Source organism: Rhincodon typus, chromosome 2, assembly GCF_021869965.1.
Source record: "Rhincodon typus isolate 14 chromosome 2, sRhiTyp1.1, whole genome shotgun sequence".
Lineage (NCBI taxonomy): Eukaryota > Metazoa > Chordata > Chondrichthyes > Orectolobiformes > Rhincodontidae > Rhincodon > Rhincodon typus.
The window spans coordinates 37,494,521-37,515,594 of NC_063333.1; positions in this window are offsets into that span (position 1 = coordinate 37,494,521).

Below are 21,074 nucleotides of genomic sequence, written 5' to 3' on the forward strand. Positions count from 1 at the left end.
TCCAATGCTTCCACATCCTTCCTATAATGCGGTGACCAGAACTGTACGCAATGCTCCAAGTGTGGCCGCACCAGAGTTTTGTACAGCTGCAACATGACCTCATGGCTCCGAAACTCAATCCCTCTACCAATAAAACCTAACATACTGTACGCCTTCTTAACAACACTATCAACCTGGGTGGCAACTTTCAGTGATCTATGCACATAGACACTGAGATCTTTCTGCTCATCCACACTACCAAGAATCTTACCATTAGCCCAGTACTCTGTATTCCTGTTACTCCTTCCAAAGTGAATCACCTCACACTTTTCTGCATTAAACTCCATTTGCCACCTCTCAGCCCAGCTCTGCAGCTTATCTATGTCCCTCTGTAACCTGCAACATCCTTCCGCACTATCCACAACTCCACCAACTTTGGTGTCATCCGCAAATTTACTAACCCATCCTTCTACGCCCTCATCCAGGTCATTTATAAAAATGACAAACAGCAGTGGCCCCAAAACAGATCCTTGAGGTACACCACTAGTAACTGAACTCCAGGATGAACCTTTCCCATCAACCACCACCCTCTGTCTTCTTACAGCTAGCCAATTTCTGATCCAAACCGCTAAATCACCCTCAATCCCATGCCTCCGTATTTTCTGCAATAGCCTACCATGGGGAACCTTATCAAACGCTTTACTGAAATCCAAATACACCACATCAACCGCTTTACCCTCATCCACCTGTTTGGTCACCTTCACAAAGAACTCAATAAGGTTTGTGAGGCACGACCTACCCTTCACAAAACCTTGTTGACTATCCCTAATCAAATTATTCCTTTCTAGATGATTATAAATCCTATCTCTTATAATCCTTTCCAACACTTTACCCACAACCGAAGTAAGGCTCACTGGTCTATGATTACCAGGGTTGTCTCTACTCCCCTTCTTGAACAAGGGGACAACATTTGCTAGTCTCCAGTCTTCTGGCACTATTCCTGAAGACAATGACGACATAAAGATCAAAGCCAAAGGCTCTGCAATCTCCTCTCTAGCTTCCCAGAGAATCCTAGGATAAATCCCATCCAGCCCAGGGGACTTATCTATTTTCACACCTTCCAGAATTGCTAACACCTCTTCCTTATGAACCTCAATCCCGTCTAGTCTAATAGACTGTATCTCAGTATTCTCCTCGACTACATTGTCTTTTTCTTGTGTGAATACTGACGAAAAATATTCATTTAGCACCTCTCCTATCTCTTCGGACTCCACGCACAACTTCCCACTACTGTCCTTGACCGGCCCCAATCTTACTCTAGTCATTCTTTTATTCCTGACATACCTATAGAAAGCTTTAGGGTTTTCCTTGATCCTACCTGCTAAAGACTTCTCATGTCCCCTCCTGGCTCTTCTTAGCTCTCTCTTTAGGTCCTTCCTGGCTAAATTGTAACTCTCAAGCGCCCTCACTGAGCCTTCACGCCTCATCTCTACATAAGCCTCCTTCTTCCTCTTGACAAGAGATTCAACTTCTTTAGTAAACCACGGTTCCCTCGCTCGACCACTTCCTCCCTGCCTGACAGGTACATGCTTCTCAAGGACATGCAGTAGCTGTTCCTTGAACAAGCTCCACATTTCAATTGTGCCCAGCCCCTGCAGTTTCCTTCTCCATCCTATGCATCCTAAATCTTGCCTCATCGCCTCATAATTGCTTTTCCCCCAGCTATAACTCTTGCCCTGCGGTATATACCGATCCCTTTCCATCGCTAAAGTAAACGTAACCGAATTGTGGTCACTATCACCAAAGTGCTCACCTACCTCCAAATCTAACACCTGGCCTGGTTCATTACCCAGTACCAAATCCAATGTGGCCTCGCCTCTTGTTGGCCTATCTACATACTGTGTCAGGAAACCCTCCTGCGCACATTGGACAAAAACTGACCCATCTGAAGTACTCAAACTATAGCGTTTCCAGTCAATATTTGGAAAGTTGAAGTCCCCCATAACAACTACCCTGTTACTTTCGCTCCTATCCAGAATCATCTTTGCAATCTTTTCCTCTACATCTCTGGAACTTTTCGGAGGCCTATAGAAAACTCCCAACAGGGTGACCTCTCCTTTCCTGGTTCTAACCTCAGCCCATACTACCTCAGTAGACGAGTTGTCATCAAATGTCCTTTCTGCCACCATAATACTGTCCTTCACTAACAATGCCACACCTCCCCCTCTTTTACCACCTTCCCTGATCTTACTGAAACATAGAGTCCTTATCTCAGTCACACAGAAATAGCTGAAGGTTGCACCGTCTGATTAACTCTAATCTGGCCTTTTCATGACTATTGGCTACTGTTGTGGCCCACTGGTGCTACTTCCTCAAATCCAGCTAAATTCTGACGCTTCTCCATTCTCACCTTTTCATTATATAAACAGGTGGTGCTGAGTCCATTTACAAATATCTAAGCAGAGGAGAAGCAGTTGGGATCTGTGAAATATTTGGTCTTTGCTTTCACAAATATAAGCTTGTTAAAAGTGCCATTAAAATAGATCCAGAAAATTCTAAGTATCATTGGTTTAGCAATAATTTGGATCCATATTTGGTTCCTCTGTTTTCAGACAAAAGTAATAGTGGATGCAGAAGATGTTAACTAAAATGTCAAGAATAAGGGAGACTTTTGTTAGGAAGTGAGATGAGGGCCATTGCCACTTTTTTTCTGTTATTAAAACAAAGGTGTTTAAGGTGAAATGTTAGAAGAATTCCAAAGTATGAGGAATTTTGATGGGCGTAGTAAATGAAACAAATATTTTCACTGGTGAGTAAATTATAACTGGAAGGTGTAAGTTCATGTTTGTTACTAAAGAAATGAAAGGGGAGGTTAGGAAATAGTGTTTTTATCTGCAAGGAATTGTTAGGATAAGGAATGCCCAATCAGAAACTAGTAAGATGACCTTGATGCTATGGTAATGGATTTAATAAGATTTGCTCATTTGTGAGTGAGAACCAGAAAATGGCCATGAAAGCTGTTGGTTTATAATAAGAATCCATGTGATTCACTAGTGTCCTTCAGGGAAGCGTTCCAATGCCCATCTCTAATTGACTTGAGGTCAATAAGCATTTGGCTTGCTTTACACAGCCAATCTTTTAATTGACAGCTGAAGACTACCTTTTTCATTTGCTGCCCATGTAAATTCCTTTATTTTGTTTCTATTGCTAGGTCAAAATAATTTTTCACTTCAAATGTACTAAATCACAAAGCTATGGCATGACTGGAGGCAAGTCACAACTTATGAAGAGAAAATAGATATGACTCCTCTTCCCCTCCCAATATAATGATGTGTTTATGAGATTTAGAACAGCTATTACTTTCGATATTGGTCAATGCAGGTGCATCTATAAGCAAGGATACTTAGAATAGTGATAAGAATGTCCTATAAGTTCCATACTTGAATCTGATGAAGTGGGGTAAAGTAGTGACATTGTGAATTTGTGAAAGGCATGGTAAGAGTTTTAAATTTTAAGAGTTAATCTTACAGGTAAAATCCAGGACTGCTTACCTGCAATTTAGCATTTTACTTCAAGTTACTGTTATAAAGTCTCTTAAAGGCTTAAGACAGAGATAATCAAGCAAGAAAAGTCTCTGCTGCACAGCAGGATAGAGCAGCCAATGAAATAACTGGATTAATTGGCTCTAGTAACTGAGTGTTAAGGGAGTGATCTGGTAGTTCAAAGTAAAGGGGTCAAGTCCTCTGTCACTGGTGCTCTGGTACGGAGTGATATCACTGTGTTTGATGACCAGGGAGTTCATGAACAGAGGAGGAAGTTACTCTTTCCTTTTCTTCCTGTATTTTCAGCTTCAAGGAGACCAAGAGTTGAATAGCTGCACAAAAGGAATGAGTTTTGAAAATATTCAAGTGTGACTCACCAGGGAAACATAAGCTCATCAAATGGAGCCAGGGGACAACACAGGAGGAGTGGGGTGTTAGTAAGTAAGACCAGGTCAGTGTCTCTGAAGACATTTAAAGTAAAGTTTTGTCTCTGGTATGGATTACGTGTTTAAAGTAGAAGCAACAAAGTAAGGCCTCTGATTTTTCTTTAAGATTCTTTAGAAGAAGTATATGGAAAGAGACTAATTTAAGAGAAAGTCATAACAAGACAGCTTGGCCTGGTGGAATGCTCCCCCTGTGCGATATGAGAAGTCAGGGACACTATCAGTGTCCAGAGTCAGCACAAGTGCAGGAAGTAACTCCAACTATTGAAAATCTGTGTTTCAGATCTAGATTGGCATCTGGAGTCACTGTGGAGTATCCAAAAAGTTGGGATTTTCACGGACAGAAGGATAGCATGTGCCATGAGGTGGTCACATCATAGGTAAAGGGTATACAGGCACAAAGGAAATGGGTGATTTCCAGACAAAGTAAAACCACCATGAGGGCACTGCAGGAGTCCCCTGGGCTATTTATACGCTCCAGAGTCAAATCCATGGCGCCAGACATGGCTCAGGTGCACAGCGGAAAGACCAAAGTGACAGGAGATTCAATTGTAACAGGAACTAATAGATGTTTCTGCAGCCACAGACCCAGCAATGGGATGGTATGTTGTCTTCCTGGTGCCAAGATCAAGGATATCCTTGAGTGACTGCAGGACATTTTGAAGGGGGAGGGAGAACAGTCCTCTTTGGTCTATGTCAGTCCTAATCACATGGATAAAAAGAGGAATGAGGTCTGTCAAGCAGAATCTAGGGAGCTAGACAGTAAATTATAAAGAACAACCTCAAAGGTCCTCTCAGGATCACTCCCAGTGCCATGCGTTATGAGATCAGGAATTGGAGAATATACTCATTGAATTTGTGACGGGGCAGATGGGGTAGGTTGGAGGGATTTAGATCCTTGAGGCATTGGGGATGATTCTGGGCAAAATAAGATCAGTACAAGCTGGGTGGAAAACAACTCGGCAGGATCAATAACTTTGCAAGGGTGCTTGCTAGTACTGTGGAGAGATTTTGATTTGTTAGATTTAGGTTTTTATTCTCATGTGTACTAAGTACAAGAGTACAGGAGTACAGTGAAAAGTGTATAATGTTGCCATCTTGGGTACAAGTACCTAAGTTCAGAATTATAAGAACAAGGTAGAAAGACAGAACAGAGTTAAAAGTTAAACGTTACGGTAATTCTTAATATTAAGTTTAAAAAAAAAGAAATAGAACTAAAAATCAAACATTACAGTCTTTTGAAATTGCTTAGCCACACTGGGACTGCACTTCCTACAGGGGCTTGATCTCCTCCTCTTTGCCATACTTCACCCCGCACAGTCCATTCCAGAAGTCCCCACACTGGGCCTACTATGCCACCACCAAACCAACCACTGCTCTTGTCAATTCACCTGGAGTATCAATTTGGGCCTACTGCATTGCCGCAGCTAACCAATGAACCACAGAAGCTGTCCTGTCATTGGAAGCCGATGCCGTCGCCACTGCCTCAAGTCCTGTGTTGGGCCCACCAGTGTCGAAGATACCCTGTTCTGGTGCCATCACTTGTCACTGGACCCACAATTGCTGCCTTCACAAGCTCCCTAAAGGCTCAATCTCTCCATACTGGGCTCACTCTCCTCAAGGAGCCAGATCCTACTGTTGCTGCTGCACATGCTCAGAACCAGGGCCTATTCTTGCCCCACTGAGGATGCCAAAAGGCGTCATCTTCAGCAGCCACGAGGGTTTAAACTAGAGAGGTAGGTGTACAAGAGCCCGAATAAGATGACAATTGTGAGGGAAACAGAGAGAGATGATAGATTGAAATGTAGATGGCAAAACTGGAAGGCAGAAGAACAGAGGGCGAACAGCAAATGGGGCCATATTACAAGTTATTATATCTGAACACACAGCACTCATAATAAGAGAGTTAAATTACAAGAGCAAGTAGCTGGCATTTGGAAAATATGATTGCAGTTACAGAGATATGACTTTTGAATGAACAATGCCTGGAGCTGAACATTCAAGAATATTCAGTCTTTAGGGAAGACAAACAAAAGGAATGTGGTATGGTAGTGTGATTAGTGAAGGATGAAATCGGTGAAATCATGTGAAAGAAGTTAGTGCAGGAAATTTAAATGTAGAATCAGTTTGGGTAGAGCTAAGTGGCATCACTAGGTGGAAACGTGAGTGGAAGCTGCCTATAGGCCTCCAAACAATAGTGTATTAGGGTACAAGATGGCAGTAAACAGGAAATTAGAAATACATACAACAAGGATGCTACGGTAACCACGGGTGACTTTAATCTCCATATAGACTAGACAAATCACTGTGATAATATTGCTGAAGCAGGTGACTTCCTGGAATGTGTACAAAATGTTTTTTTAGACTGGTGAGTTAAGTAACAACTGGTGAACAGGCTATCCTCGCTTTGGCTTCATGTAATATGAAAGGATTACTTAATAACCTTTTAGTGTGCTTTTTTTTACAAAAATGTGGCCATAACAGGAGAGAAATCTTTATTAAGTTAGAAAGAGAAGTAGTCTAATCCAAAACTAGGGTCCTGTATCTAAACAAAGAAACCTACAAAGATATGAAGAGTGAGTTGGCTTGAATAGACTGAGTAACTTCATTAATGACAGTGGATAGACAATGACTAACATTTAAGGAATTGCATTGCAATAGTTAAAAATTCTTTCAGAGTTGTACAGCCTTTCACTGTATCAATGCTGGCCACAAACACCAAACCATACTAATCCCATTTACCTGTACTCGGTCTATAACTGGCTATGCTCAGGCATTTTAAGTGCTCATCCAGATGCATTCCATATTTCTACAGCCCTCTGGTTGGAAAATCATTTTTCTTAGATCTCCTCAAACTACCTACTTCTCTGTTTAACCTTATGCCCTCTGGTCTTCAACACGTCTGCCAGTCTATGCTTCTCATAATTTTTTATCTCAACAGACCCCCCCTCAGCCTCCTCTACTCCAAGGAAAACAAACCCAGCCTATATAGTCTCTCCATATAACTGGGACTTTTTACCCCAAGCCATATTCTGCTGAATCTCCTCTGCACCCTCTCCACTGCAATTACATCCTTCTGATAGTATGGTGACCAATCTAATATTCAATTTATGGCCTAATCAGTGTTTTATAAAGTTGTAATAAGACCTCCTTGCTTCTATATTCTATTCCCAGCTTGCGAAAGCTGATCAATATTAGACTGCAGCCTGAGACCACCCTCCTCACTATCAACAACACCCCCTGCAAACCACCTGCAAACTTACTAATTATACCTTCTACATTCATATCCAAATTGTTAACATAAATAACAAGGGTTCCAGCACCAAACCCTGCGGTACACTGCCTGTCACAGGCTTCCAATCACACAAACACCCCCCACCATTGCTCTTTGCCTCCTATTTGTAAACCAATTTCAGTTCCGGTTTTCCAACTTGCCTTGGATCCCATGGGCTCTTATCTACTGGATGAACCTTCCATGTGGGTCTTGTCAAAGATCTTAATGAAGTCGCATAAACCACATCAACTGCATTACCTTCACCCATGTATTTTGGCACCTTTTCAAAACACTGGATTAAATTAGTCAGACAGGATCTCCATTTAATTAATCTGTGCTGACTGTCCCCGATCAATCTCTGCATTTCTAAGTGTTGATTTGTCCTATCCTTCAGAATTTTATCCAATAATTTCCCTACTACAGATGTCAGAATAACTTGTCTGTAATTGCCTGCCTATTCCTGCTACACATCCTGAACAAAGCAACCACAATAGTTATCTTCCAACTATCTGGCACTTCACCTGTGACCAGCAAAGTATTAAATATCTGCTGCGCCCAAACAACCTCCTCTCTTGTCTCCTATAACAATGTGCGATTTTTGGACAAAATAACATGACAGGAAAAGTGGCTCACCTGTGGTTAACTAAAGAAATGGAAGATCATATTAGATCCAAAGAGGTGGCATATAAAATTTCTAGAGAGCAGTTTAAAATCCTACAAAAGAAGAGCTAGACATTGATAAAGAGGGAAAAATAGTGTGAGAGTAAACATGCAAGAAACTTTTTAAGCAAACTGTAAGAGTGTCTACAAGTATATAAAAATAAACATTAGTGCAGACAATTGTAGATCATTTGGAACAGGAGAACAGATAATAGAGAACAAGGAAGTGGCAGAGCAATTAAACAAGTAAAGACTTGGCTGGAGAAACTCCGCAGGTGTGTCAGCAGCCGTGGAGAGGAAAAACATTAACCTCTTGAGTCCTGTGACCCTTCTTCAGAACTCACTGGACTTGAAACATTAATTCTGTTTACTCTCCACAAATGCTGCCATACCTGTTGAATTTCTCCAACAATTTCTATTTTTGTTTCTTTCAGATTTCCAGAATCTAAAGTTCTCAGTTTTACTTTTGCTTTTAAACCATTACTTCATTTCTGCCTTCTCAAAGGAGAAGACATAATTTGCCAGAAATATCAGAGGGAGGATCTAATAGACAGGAGGAATTGAAAGACATTAGTATTAGTTTAAAAAAAATTGAAAACTGATAACTGCACAGCCTAGTAAACTGTATTGAGGGCACTAAAGGCAGTGACCATGGTAACAGTGAATATGTTGATATTTAAAATTCTACAGATTCTGGAACAGTCCAAGAAATTTGCAGGGTGACCAATGCAATCTTGCTATTTAAATAACAAGGAGAAAAGAAAACCAGGAATTATAGACCAGTTAACCTTCCATCAGTCGTAGGGAAAATGTTGAAGACTATTATATACCATTAAATAAGAGAACACTTAGAAATACCAATGAGATTACACTAAGTCAAAATGCATTTATGAAAGAAAAATCATGTTTGACAAATCTTCAAGAGTTTTCTGAGGATGTAACTTATAGAATAGATAAGGAAGAACCCGTGGATGTGGTGTATTTGTACTTTCAGATCAAATGCCACATGCATTTATTTAGCAAAATAAAAGCACATGGGACTATTGGTAATAAACTGGCATGGATTGGTTAGCAAACAGGAAAGACTGGGAATAAATTAGTCACCATATGCAGTAACTAGTGGGATAAAACTTTAATGCTTGGACCTCAGTGATTCACAATATACATCGTAGTTTTTTCATTCACTCATGCGACTCGGGCATTGCTGGCTTGGCCCTCTAAGGAGGTGGTAAGCTATCTTCTTGAAGCATTTTTGTCAATGTACTGCAGGTAGAACCACAATGCTGTTATGGTGGGAATTCCGGGCTTTTGACCCAGCGACACTGAAGGAACTTGACATACTTCCAAGTCAGGATGGTCAGTGGGCTTGGAGGGGAACTTGCAGTTGGTTGTTTTCCCACGTATCTGCTGAACTTGTCCTTCTGGATGCTAGTGGTTGTGGGCTTTGAAGGGTTGTCTAAGGATCTTTAATTTCTGCAGTATATACACATTGCTGCTACTGAGTGTCAGTGGTGGAGTGATTGAATGTTTGTGGAATCAAACATAATACTTCCAAGTTTGCTGACATTGTAAAATTAGATGGGATTATGAGTGGTGAGGAAGGTGCAAAGATGTTTCAGTACAATTTTGATCATTTGGGTGAATGAGCAAATGCATAGAAGATGTCGATAAGTTTGAAATTGCCCACTTGGGCAGGAGAAACAGAATGCCAATGTATTATTGAAATGGTGAGAGATCGGGAAATGTTGATGCACATAGGGACATGGGTCTCCTTGTGCACCAGTTATTGAGAAAGCATGCAGGTGCTGCAAACAGTTAGGAAGGAAATGGCATCCTGGCCTTTACGGAGTATAATTGTAGACTTACTGCAGCTGTACAGGGCCTTGTTGTGACCAATCCTGGAGTATTGTGTGCCGGCTTAGTCTTCCTGCCTAAGAAAAGATAAACTTGCCACAGGGCAAGAGGAACAAGAGTTTACCAGACTGATACAAATCAGAAATTTGTCCAGAAAGCCCAGTGACCCTTCCTCAGGACTAAAACACTGGACTCAAAATGTTAACTCCAGTTTTTCTGTCCACACATGCTGCCTGCAACCCTCCCCACCGACCTGCGTTTCTCCAGCAATTCCTGTTTTTATTTCCAATTTCCATCATCCACAGTTCTTTGTTTTATTTTACCAGAATGATTCTTAGGATGGCAGGATTGTCATATCTGGAGAAATTTCGTTGACTCGACCTGCATTCATTGGAGTTTGGAAGAATGAGATGGATCTCATTGACATATATAAAATTCAGACAGGGCTAGACAAACCGAATACACAGATAATATTTCCATTGACTGGAGGGTCCAGAACAAGGGATTGACATCTTAGGACACACTGTCACTGCTTTGAACTGAAAGGAGGACAAATTTGTTCATTGTGGGCAGTGAACTGTAGAATTCTCTACCACAGAAGGCTGTGGAGGTGATGTCACTGAATATACTTAAGATCAAAATAGATTTCTAGAGGCTAGAGGTGTCAAAAAGGTATGGAGAGAAGGGAAGTATGGTGTTGAAATAACATTTCAGCAGTGATCGTGTTGAATAGCAGAGCAGACTCAATGGGTTGAATGACCCACTCCTGCTACTCTTTTCTATGTTTCTATTTTCTATTGAAACTCTTAACTTGGATCCAATAAGGAGGTCTCCTCATCCTAATATTATCACTGAGAGTGAAGAGACAATTTGGGCAAATTTCTTATCTCAAAAAAAAATCATAGAATTTGTAAGAGTAGATAACAGAATATTTCCACTTAAAAAATTGCAGAAAGTGCAATAAAATTGAACACCTCCATAGAGCATGTTTCCCTGTTGAGTGGTTCAATACAACAGTAATAGTCTTGATATTTACAATATAAATTGCATGTTTCAAGGGCAAAACATTTCAAATTGAAAATTACAGAACATGTAACAGAAATAAACTTTTCTCTGCACACCATGTTCTACTCTGAGCTGCCTCAATACAATTTCAAGGTGTTTGATATTATTGATGTATATTTTTTGTTAAGCATAGAGCTCAGCACAAAGTATTCCACACAGTTTGTAATTGTACTATGGCTGAAAAGCATCAAATAGCAGCCTTTCCCCATTGCATTGCAGCTGCCCCAAGTTTTAGTGTATCCCTCAGCAGATAAACCTGAATGTGCTGTCTGCAATTCTCAGTTGAGTTGCACTGGATTACCAGCAAGTTTCATGCAGTGTTTTTCGCTAAGTTAATTGTCCACCAGACACGATTAATGTGTGTGACGATCACCCAACCTGTCTCCTGCTGTATCTGGAGGTTGAAAATGGACCTTGTTTGCAGGAACACAATGTACAAACTTTTAGGTAAGGGGGGAAGAAAAGCTGTACCCAACAGTGCGATCTTTGTGTACAACTGCATGAAGCTGTGCATAGACCCTCAGCATGTGAACACCAAATATCACCACTTGCTGAATCTCTACGTGTTCCTTGTTTTGAAATGATTTGTTGTGAAATGGTCCACTCTGCTGCATCACCTATTCCTTATGGCAAAGTTCATGTGGAAAAACATCTTTGACCACAAGTCCACCAGGCAGTAGTTCACATGTCACAGAATTGTAACGGTGCAGAAGGAGGCCATTTGACTCATCATGCCAGCTGTTCAAATGAGCACCATAACCCAGTGCCAATCTCATGTCTTTTCCCCATATCCTTGCACACTATTTCCGTCCAAATAAACATCCACTGCCATACTGAACTTGCCTCCACCACAATTCCAGGTAGTGCATTCTATATTCTAATTACTTACTGTACAGAAAATACTTTTTCTCACATCACCCTTGCTTCCTTTGCACATCTTTTTAAATCCAAACCCTCAAGTTCTTGTTCCTCTCACAAGCGAGAGCAGCTTCTCCCCTAATACGTGAGCCTCAACAATAATAAGGCTGCTTGGTATGATCTTCTTTGCCGCTTGCTGATCTTGGGGCATTTCCACTGCAGGCTGACACTTATTATGTTTTCTTTACATGGAAAGGTTACTCTGGTTCGATCAAAGGGCCAAAAACATTATCAAAAATGCAAATGTTAACGGAATCTACTGTCAGAGATCTTGTACATGTGCCTTTTATCATGCCTCAAAATGCATTCAGCTTGCCATGTTTTGTTTTGAATTAAACATTATAGGGATAGCTGGGAGACTGATGTTGTGGTTCAGGAATCCTTGATCACTGAATGAAATGGTACAGCAAGATTAAGGATCCAACAGGCCTATTCCTGCTCCTCTACTTGTGTTGGATCATGATCCTATCTATCATTAAGAAAGTTCATGTTGTGTTATGGTGGCCTAGCAATCTAAGATGTATGATTCAGGTTTTAGCTTCTACAGAGACATGGGTTCAAATCCAATTGTTGCTGATTATGCCAGGAACTTCTCGTTCAGATGCTTCAGCATTTTCTTTGGACTTTCCCTCTCTCACATTTAACCTATGCCCCTAGTATTTGGCATTTCCTTCCCGGGAGAAAAACTCTTATTGTCCACCCTATCCATGTCTCTTATCATTTTATATATTTCTATCAGATCACTCCTCAGCCACCAATGCTGTAGTGAAAACAATCCAAGTTTGTCCAACCTTTCCTTATAAATTATTCTCTCCAATCCATGCAACATCCTGGTAACCCTCTTTTTCACACTCTCCAAAGCCTCCACATCCTTGCTAAAGTGTGGAAATAGAACTGTACACATTACCCCAAATGTGGCCTCACTAAACTTTTATACAGCTGCATCAGGACTTGCCAACTTTTATATGCAGTATGCCTTCTTTACCACCTTATGCACTTATGTTGCCACTTGCACCCCAAGATCCCTCTGTATATGAATTCCCCTAAGGGTCCTGCCATCTACTGTATACTTTTCTCTCGCATTTGACCTTCCAAAATACATCACCTCACACTTGTTAGGATTAAACTCCATCTGCCATTTCTCCTCACAATTTTCCAACTGATCTATATCTTGCTGTATCCTTTGACAACCTTCCTCACAATCCACAGCTCCACCAATTTTCATGTGATCTGCAAACTTCCTAATCAGACCACCTATATTTTAATACAGATCAGTTATATAAATTGCAAACAACAGAGGTCCCAGCACTAATCCTTGTGGAATACCACCTGTCCACAACTTCCCTCTGTCTTCTATGACCAAGCTAAATTTGTATCCAGCTTACCAACTCACCATAACTTCCATGTGACTTAATCTTCTGGTTCAGACTGCCATGAAGGACCTAGTCAAATGCTTTTGTAAAGCCATGTAGATAGCATTCACTGCCCTACCTTCATCAATCATCTTTGTCACTTCCTTAAAAACTCAATCAAATTTGTGAGACAAGACATTCCCACACAAAGCAATGCTGACTATCCCTAATAAGTCCATTTTTTTCCAAATGTGAATAAATCCTGTCCCTAAGAATCTTCTCCAATAATTTCCTTACTGCTGATGTAAGGCTCACCAGCCTCCTTTCCTGGATCATCTCTTTAGCCCTTCCTGAACAAAGGAACAACAATGGCTATTCTCCAGTCTTCTGGGTTTTTGCCTGTAACTAAAGAGGCATAAAAATCTGTCATGGCCCCAGCAGTTTCCTCCCTCAGTATCCTGGGATAGATCCCATCAGGTTCATGTCTACCTTAATGTTTTTCAAGACACGAAACACCTCGATCTTGTTGATATCAACGTGCCTTACTGTATTAAAATACCTCTCCCTCAGCTAACCATCATCCACAGGGTTTTCTTTGTGAATATCGATGTAAACTACTCATTAAGGACCTCACCCACTTCCTTTGTACCTTAACATAAAGCTGCAGGACTGATGGATGTAAATACAATGGGACAGTAAAAAATGTGTTCAATCCATCAGGGAACTGAAACTCATTCACGACCACAGACGAACACTCACAGACAAAGCCACTGCAATTTACAAATGCCTCAGGATCAACAAACAGGCTGAAAGTGATGTAATCAACTAGGCTAATTAATGTATTACTTAATGTTATAAATTTCCTCAATGTTGTCAAAGGAACGGACATGAAAAAATGTGGATATGTTTGAATGTCTTTCTTTGTGTTTGACTAATAATTAACTCGGCCGCACTTGCTTGAGTGAAACAACAATGACATAGAATATAGTCAGCAGGATCCAAAACTATATAGTGATGCCGTCAGTCAATTTCTAATCCTAAATTCTAACCCTAACCACTCAGCCATGACTATACATTCTGTTCTTTGATCATTCTTGCAATCAATTTCATTGGCACATTTTGCTGTTCTGTGGAAACAGAAGATAATTGTTTTTAATAAGGTCTCACATGGGAGACTGATAGTGAAGGTAAGAGTCCATGGGATTCAAGGAAATTTGGCTAATTGTATCCAGAATTGGCTAATTGGCAGGAAACAGAGTGATGGTCGAGGAGTGTTTTTGTGATGGGACGCCTGTGTCCAGTGAGGTCCTGTGGGGATCAGTATTGGGACTCTTGCTATTTGTGGTAGAGAGAAATGATTTCAAATTGAATGGAGGAGGATTGATCAGTAAGTTTGCTGATGATACGAAAATTGGAGGGCAGTAAATCATGAGGAGGATAGCATTAAATTATAGCAGGATATAGACATCCTAGTCAGAGGGACTGATCATTGGCAAATCAAATTCAATCCAGATAAGTGTGAGCTGATGTATTTGGGCAGGACAAAGAGGCCAAGGGAATACATGATGAATAATGGGATCCTGGAAAACACTGAGGATCAGAGGGACACCAGTGTGTGTGCCCACTAGTCCCTTAATGGGGAATGCAACTACGGCTTGCGTAAGGTGGGGTCTCCCTGTGAGCCTGCTTGTGTAGTTGCCACTGCAACGTTTTCACGTAGTTTGTCGATTGCAGTGTTGGTTGAACCTCCACGTGGTTCCCCCTGGTAACGGCATTGGACGAGAGCACCTTTGTCTTATCTGGCTGAGGTTTTAGCTACTGGTCAGGGACCTGATCAGTGTTGGTCCTGCAGCCAGAGGTACAGGTCTTCCTCGATCCTCTGTCGGCGAATATGACCTGCGAGAAAAGCTACGAGATGGCTGTCGACTCGCGTGGGTCATTGCGCTGCGTATAGTGCTGTTTAACAAAATGATGGAAGTTGTTAGTCTCCCCATGTCCGGTTGGGCCGGGAACCGGATAAATAACTGCCCCGCAAGGTTGTTTGTGGTAACATCTTGTGTTAAATGTGAGAACCACATAAGTAAAAGCAAGGTATCCATCTCGACTCAGACAGAAAACTGAGACCCATAGTTCCCTATCCTATCTCACTCCCTGGATGCAAGCTAAAGGGGTTAGGTGATAGGAAGGATGCAGAGACAAGTGTAGTTGTGGAAACAACCAGTACAATAGTTCAATCTACTGATGAAATAAGAACATGGGTTTTCTACAACAGAAATTTTAGTAGCAATGGTAATGATACATCAGAGCAAGGAGACAATGAGCGTGGAGACATGTCTGGGTATGTTAAGGTGATTGAACCACCCCAAGTAGAGAGTAGAGAAGGGGTTGTACTTCAGTATCCGGTTGACATGTTTGTGTGTAATGCGTGTCAAATTATATGTGCCACAATGGGCGAGTATCGCGTACATAATAAGAAGAGGCATGGTATCAAGGTCATTAGGGTTAGATGTAGTAAATGTGGAAAATTTGGAGAGTATCACTCCATAGCCTATCACTACCCTAAATGTAAGGGAGAAATTAGGGTGGGTAGTGAGGCAACCTTTAGATGTTTGATGTGCGATCTTTGTTTTAGTACAAAGATTGGTCTAGGGCAACATGAAAGACACAAGCATGCGGAAGCAAGAAATCAAAAGCGGATAGAGAGTAATAAGCAAAAGAAAAGAAAAATGGCTGGTAGTAAGAGAAAGGGAATATGGACAGAGGAAGAGACTAAGTTGTTGTGGCAACTCGAAGCTAGACATATCGGAGAGAAACAAATCAATAAGAAGATAGCTGAAGCTATACCATCAAAAACAGCAAAGCAGATCTCTGATAAGAGGAGAGCTCTTCTTAAGAATAAGGCTAATAGGAGAGTGGATGAAATAGATGTGTCTAGGGAGAGTGAAGAGGAGATAGACGAGTTAGGAGTTGGTGGTAATGAGATAGAAGAACAGGGTCAGGTGTTGGAGAGATGGAGTAGAGGTGAATCTTCTCAGTCCACTCATGGTACCTTAGAGGAAATGTTAAATAAGTTAGAAAATTATATCAGGATTGGAGAAGATCGAGAGGTAGCCAAGTGGATTGACATAAGTACTGAAAGATTACTGGAAAAGAACAGAAAGGAAAAGGATGTTGGGGTAAAAGAAAGATTAGAAAGGAAGGAGATACTCAAAGATTAAGACGAAAGGGAAATGGGGCTCAAAGGAGATTCGCTGGGAAGAAAGCGAAATTTCAGGCAAGTCAATTGTTATATAAGACCAATAGGAAACAACTTGCACGAGAGATGATGGGAGCTCCTCCTGGTTATATAAGTCAGTTCAGTAAGGAACAATTGACCCGGGTTTTTGAAGAAAAGCTAGCTAATTTTAATAATAAAGCAAACATTGCCAAGTTTAGACCATATATGGGAGAGAGAGATTTTGATGAGTTAATGCAGGAGATAGATAATGAAGAAGTAGATGCGGCCATTAGTGAATCTGATCCTAAAACAGCAGTAGGTATTGATGGGTGGGGGCTGACAGACATTAAAGAAATTTATTTGAAGAACGTCACTTGGCTTCCACGCCTCTGTACCAAATGGTTGAGGGCTGGAGTGACCCCGAGTGTCCTGAAACAAAGTAGAATTGTGTTGATACCGAAAACGGATAACCTGGAAAGTTTGAAAGACATAGACAATTGGCGACCCATAACTATAGGCCCTATCTTGCTGCGCATCTTCACTAGGATTATAGCGAAGAGGCTTAGCAAGATAGTGCAATTGAATATAAGACAGAAAGGCTTCTTAGCGGGATCATCGGGGTGTAATGAGAACATGGTGATTTTGAGGAATGTCATTAAAGGGGCTAAGAAGCAAGGTAGGGATCTGGCAGTTGTCTTTGTTGATCTGGCCAAAGCTTTTGATTCAATAGGGCATAGGTTACTTGCCATGGCATTAGAAAGGTTATCTCTGCCGAAAGATTTTATTCGATTAATTATAAATTTTTATACAAATAATACGGCAGTAGTAGAGGGAAATAATTTTAAAACATCTCCTATAATGATTCGACGCAGTGCGAAACGAGGAGATCCTTTATCTCCTATGCTTTTTAATATTGCCACGGATCCCCTGATTAGTACGTTGGAGAAATCTGGATCGGTAGTATCAATGGAGTGGCAGGGAGAGACTGTCAATTTTACAGCACTGGCATTCGCAGACGATATTGCTCTGGTCAGCAGTTCTCATGTGGGTATGACCAAAAACTTGAAAATTGTACAGCGGTTTTGTGATAACACCGGCCTTATGATAAATACAAAGAAGACCAAAGTCTACCACTTTCAATATAAGGATAAAACATTCTTACATAACTGTATGAAGGAGTGGACATTGGGAACTGGCACTGTGCAATATGTCAACCCTGGAGAATTTGAAAAATATCTCAGAGCTATAATCGATCCATGGACAGGAGTTCGATTGAATGAGTGGGAAAAGACCTTGAAGGAATGGACGGAAAATTTACGAAAAGCAGCCCTCTGACCGATACAGAAATTAGAAATTTTTCGTATATATTTTATACCTCAGATGTATCATCATCTGGTCCTGGCAGAGGCATCGCAAAATGTCCTGTGCAAGTTAGACTCTTATATCCGTGGTTTTATAAAAGAAATTTTACATCTTCCCCCATATATATCGAATGGGGTATTATATGCCCGCAACAGGGATGGGGGCTTGGGGATTCCACGATTAGAAATTCAGGTCCCAATTGCGATTTTAAAGAAACGAGCGGCATTAGAAATAGCAAAAGGTAAAGTTATTCATGCATCATTTCAATTTTATCAAGAAAGGAATATAGAGGGAATTAGAGAATTAACGAATTTGAAAGTGATGCAAGAAATATGGCCAGCAAGGTGGACGGAGTTGGAGCTTGAGGAGGACAATGACGGGGTTAAGGACGAGTGGTTGAAAAGTTTAAGCTCGAACTACCGGGATTGGAGGAGTGTTGAATGGTGAAGGTGAACGTCATTACAATGCCAAGGATTGGGACTACATTATTTTAAAAATGATGACATCTCTAACTCGTGGATCAGAATGGCCCTGAATATGAAAACATCTAAGGTAATTAATATACTACTGTTGCGGTCTAATATTTACCCCACGCGTACAACATTAATGCACGGACGACTTCTCTGTAACAAAGTCTGCTGGAGATGTGATGCTTCCGCAGAAACACTACCACATATATCGGGATGGTGCCCGGCAGTTAAGAATATACGAATTAAAAGACATAACAAGGTAACAGAGATTGTATCAGTTCGTGTGTAGGTATGGATGGAGAACTTTTGTAGAACCCCAGATTAAAGATGCAGAGGGGAAGGTATGGAAACCAGATTTAATTTTTCAGGAGAATGGGAAAGTAATGGTGATGGATGTAACGGTAAGATATGAGAATAATGAGGAAGACTTGGAAAAAGCCTTGGAAGAGAAGATTGCTAAGTACAGGCATCTTGTGGAGAATATTAAGGAAATGACAAAAGGTGAGATGCCAGTATTTTATGGCTTTATAATGGGCGCACGGGGCAAATGGACCATATGGAACAGCAGATTAATGGAATGCTTAGGCATTAAGAAATTTCGGTCGTTTGCCCAGGATGTATCCAGATTAACCATCTCATTGACTCTGGAACTTTTACAGATTTTTAGTGATAAGTGAAAGATTAATTGAACTCTAATACTCCGATTAAAGGAAGCTTGCAAATTTTAGAATGTGTTATTTGTTTTAGAATTTGTCATTTTATTGTTTGATTTTATAGTTTTAGTATTAGTGTATTTTAAGATTTTAATTTTAGATTTAGTTTTAAGGAAATTTTATTGGTTTATTAATAAAGTATTGGATTTTAGTCACATATAATGGTGGTGGGTAAAGGGTGTTAATATTTCACTTCTGACACATCAGATGATCTAAAAAAAGGTATTTTACTAGCCTATTGATGTGTCAGCCCGCTCATGGTTCCCAGCCTGGTGTGCTGCCATATGATAAGAAGAGACGTTCCCCAGTAAGATCTAGGTGGGGTAACTAGATAGTAGATTAATTATGACGTGTCGACGAGCGACGTTAAAACTCGGGAAAGGCGCACTGGTCTGATACAGTGTTGTTAATAGCAGGATAGGTAGATAAAATGGTTAAGAAAGCACATGGGATATCTGCCTTTATTAGCAGAAGCATAGAGTTTAAGTGCAGGCAGGTTATGCTGGAACTGTATAAAAATTGGTTAGGCCACAGCTAGAAGATTCTGTGCAGTTTTGGAATCCACATTATTGGACAGTTGTGATTACACTGGAAAGGGTGCAGTGGAGATTTACCAGGATGTTGCCTGGGCTGGAGAGTTTGATACGAAGAGAGACTGAATACGCTAGGGTTGTTTTCCTTGGAGCAGAAGAGAATGAGTGGGATAGAATTGTGATGTTTAAAATTATGAATGCCATAAATGGGGTAGACAGGAAGGAATCTTTCCCCTCAGTGAAGGGATGCATGAGCAGGGGACAAAGCCTTAAGATAACGGATCGGAGGTTTGGAGGGGATGTGAGGAAATTCTTTTTGACTGGGGACTGATGTGTGTCTGAGTTAAGATGGTGTGCAACTTGTGAGAAGCATGGTCATGGGGTGTTCCTCTGTCCTTATTATTTAGGGTGATGGAAGCAGTGGATTTGGGACGCATTGTTGAAGAAGCCTTGGTGAAATTTCCTGGGCCTAAAGGATATATCTCCAAAACAGCTCAAATGTATATAAATTACTGTCTTGCACCACAGAAGTGTTAGCCTATGCTGTATTTGTTGAAAACCTGGGACTAGTGGGGGAAAAAAAAGCTCCAAAACCAAATTCCAGCGTTTTTTCATTGCCATTGTACAGGAATGGAATTTCTGTGCCCCACATTTGCTTCATTGTTTACAATGCTCAATTTGAATCATTTGACCTTTTAAATATTTTTAAATACTGCAAACTATTTTGACATATCCAGAATAGACTGTAATTGTCAGGTTTATTTGTTTTGTAGCTTTACAAAACAAAGGCACAATTAAGTATTACAAAATGTGTTACTATTTTGATTTATTTTTTGTTTACTTGTTTAAACAGCTAACAAAAAGATTTTGTGACTGCAGAACACAGGATTGATGAAATCTGATGGAGTCAATGAGGAAGAAGAGGAAAGTAACAATGAAATAGAATGAGAAAGGGGATTTTGATTAAAGAACATTGAGTTATTAACATTATTATTCAGTGCCCCCACTGGGAAAGAAAAACTTGTGCTCCTTTTCTCAGACAATTTCTCAAACCCTTAGTAAAAGTTAGTTGGGTTACTTTAAAGTTTTTTCTAAATAAGCATTGAGCAAAAGGGCATACAGCAGACACAACACAGTTCAGGAGACTAAATAACTACAATGCAAATCAACACAATATTGTATTTATGTTTGCAGTCATTAAGTTCAATGTCATTGTTGGGCGTCTAGTAATCATTTCAAGATCATGTATGGCCCCAAGATTTCCATATTTAAAATGCCCAAAATTCTACTGCATGTTCACTATCAGAATGAGCCATTGACTTTGCATTATGAGGAGATGAGGCTTTGCATAACACTGACATGACAGGTCAGAAAAAGTAACATTGGAAAAAAGGAAGAAGTATTTGTAGAAATGTCTGCAGAAAGAACAAGGCAAGGGGCAAGGACAGCACACAAAAGAAAAGAAAGCATGTCCAGTGTGGGGATAACAGGGCCCTAACAGCAAGAAGCTGCATTAATGTGCGTACAAATTCTTCGCTAGAAAGATGGAAAGCAAGCTTATAATAGTGCCTGCTGGAGAGATGTCAATCGATGATCCTGACAACACCATACCACAAGTTGGCAACATTAGATCTGAAAGTGATAAATCATTTATGACTGTTAGAATGATGCCTGTAGAAGGAAATAATGAAG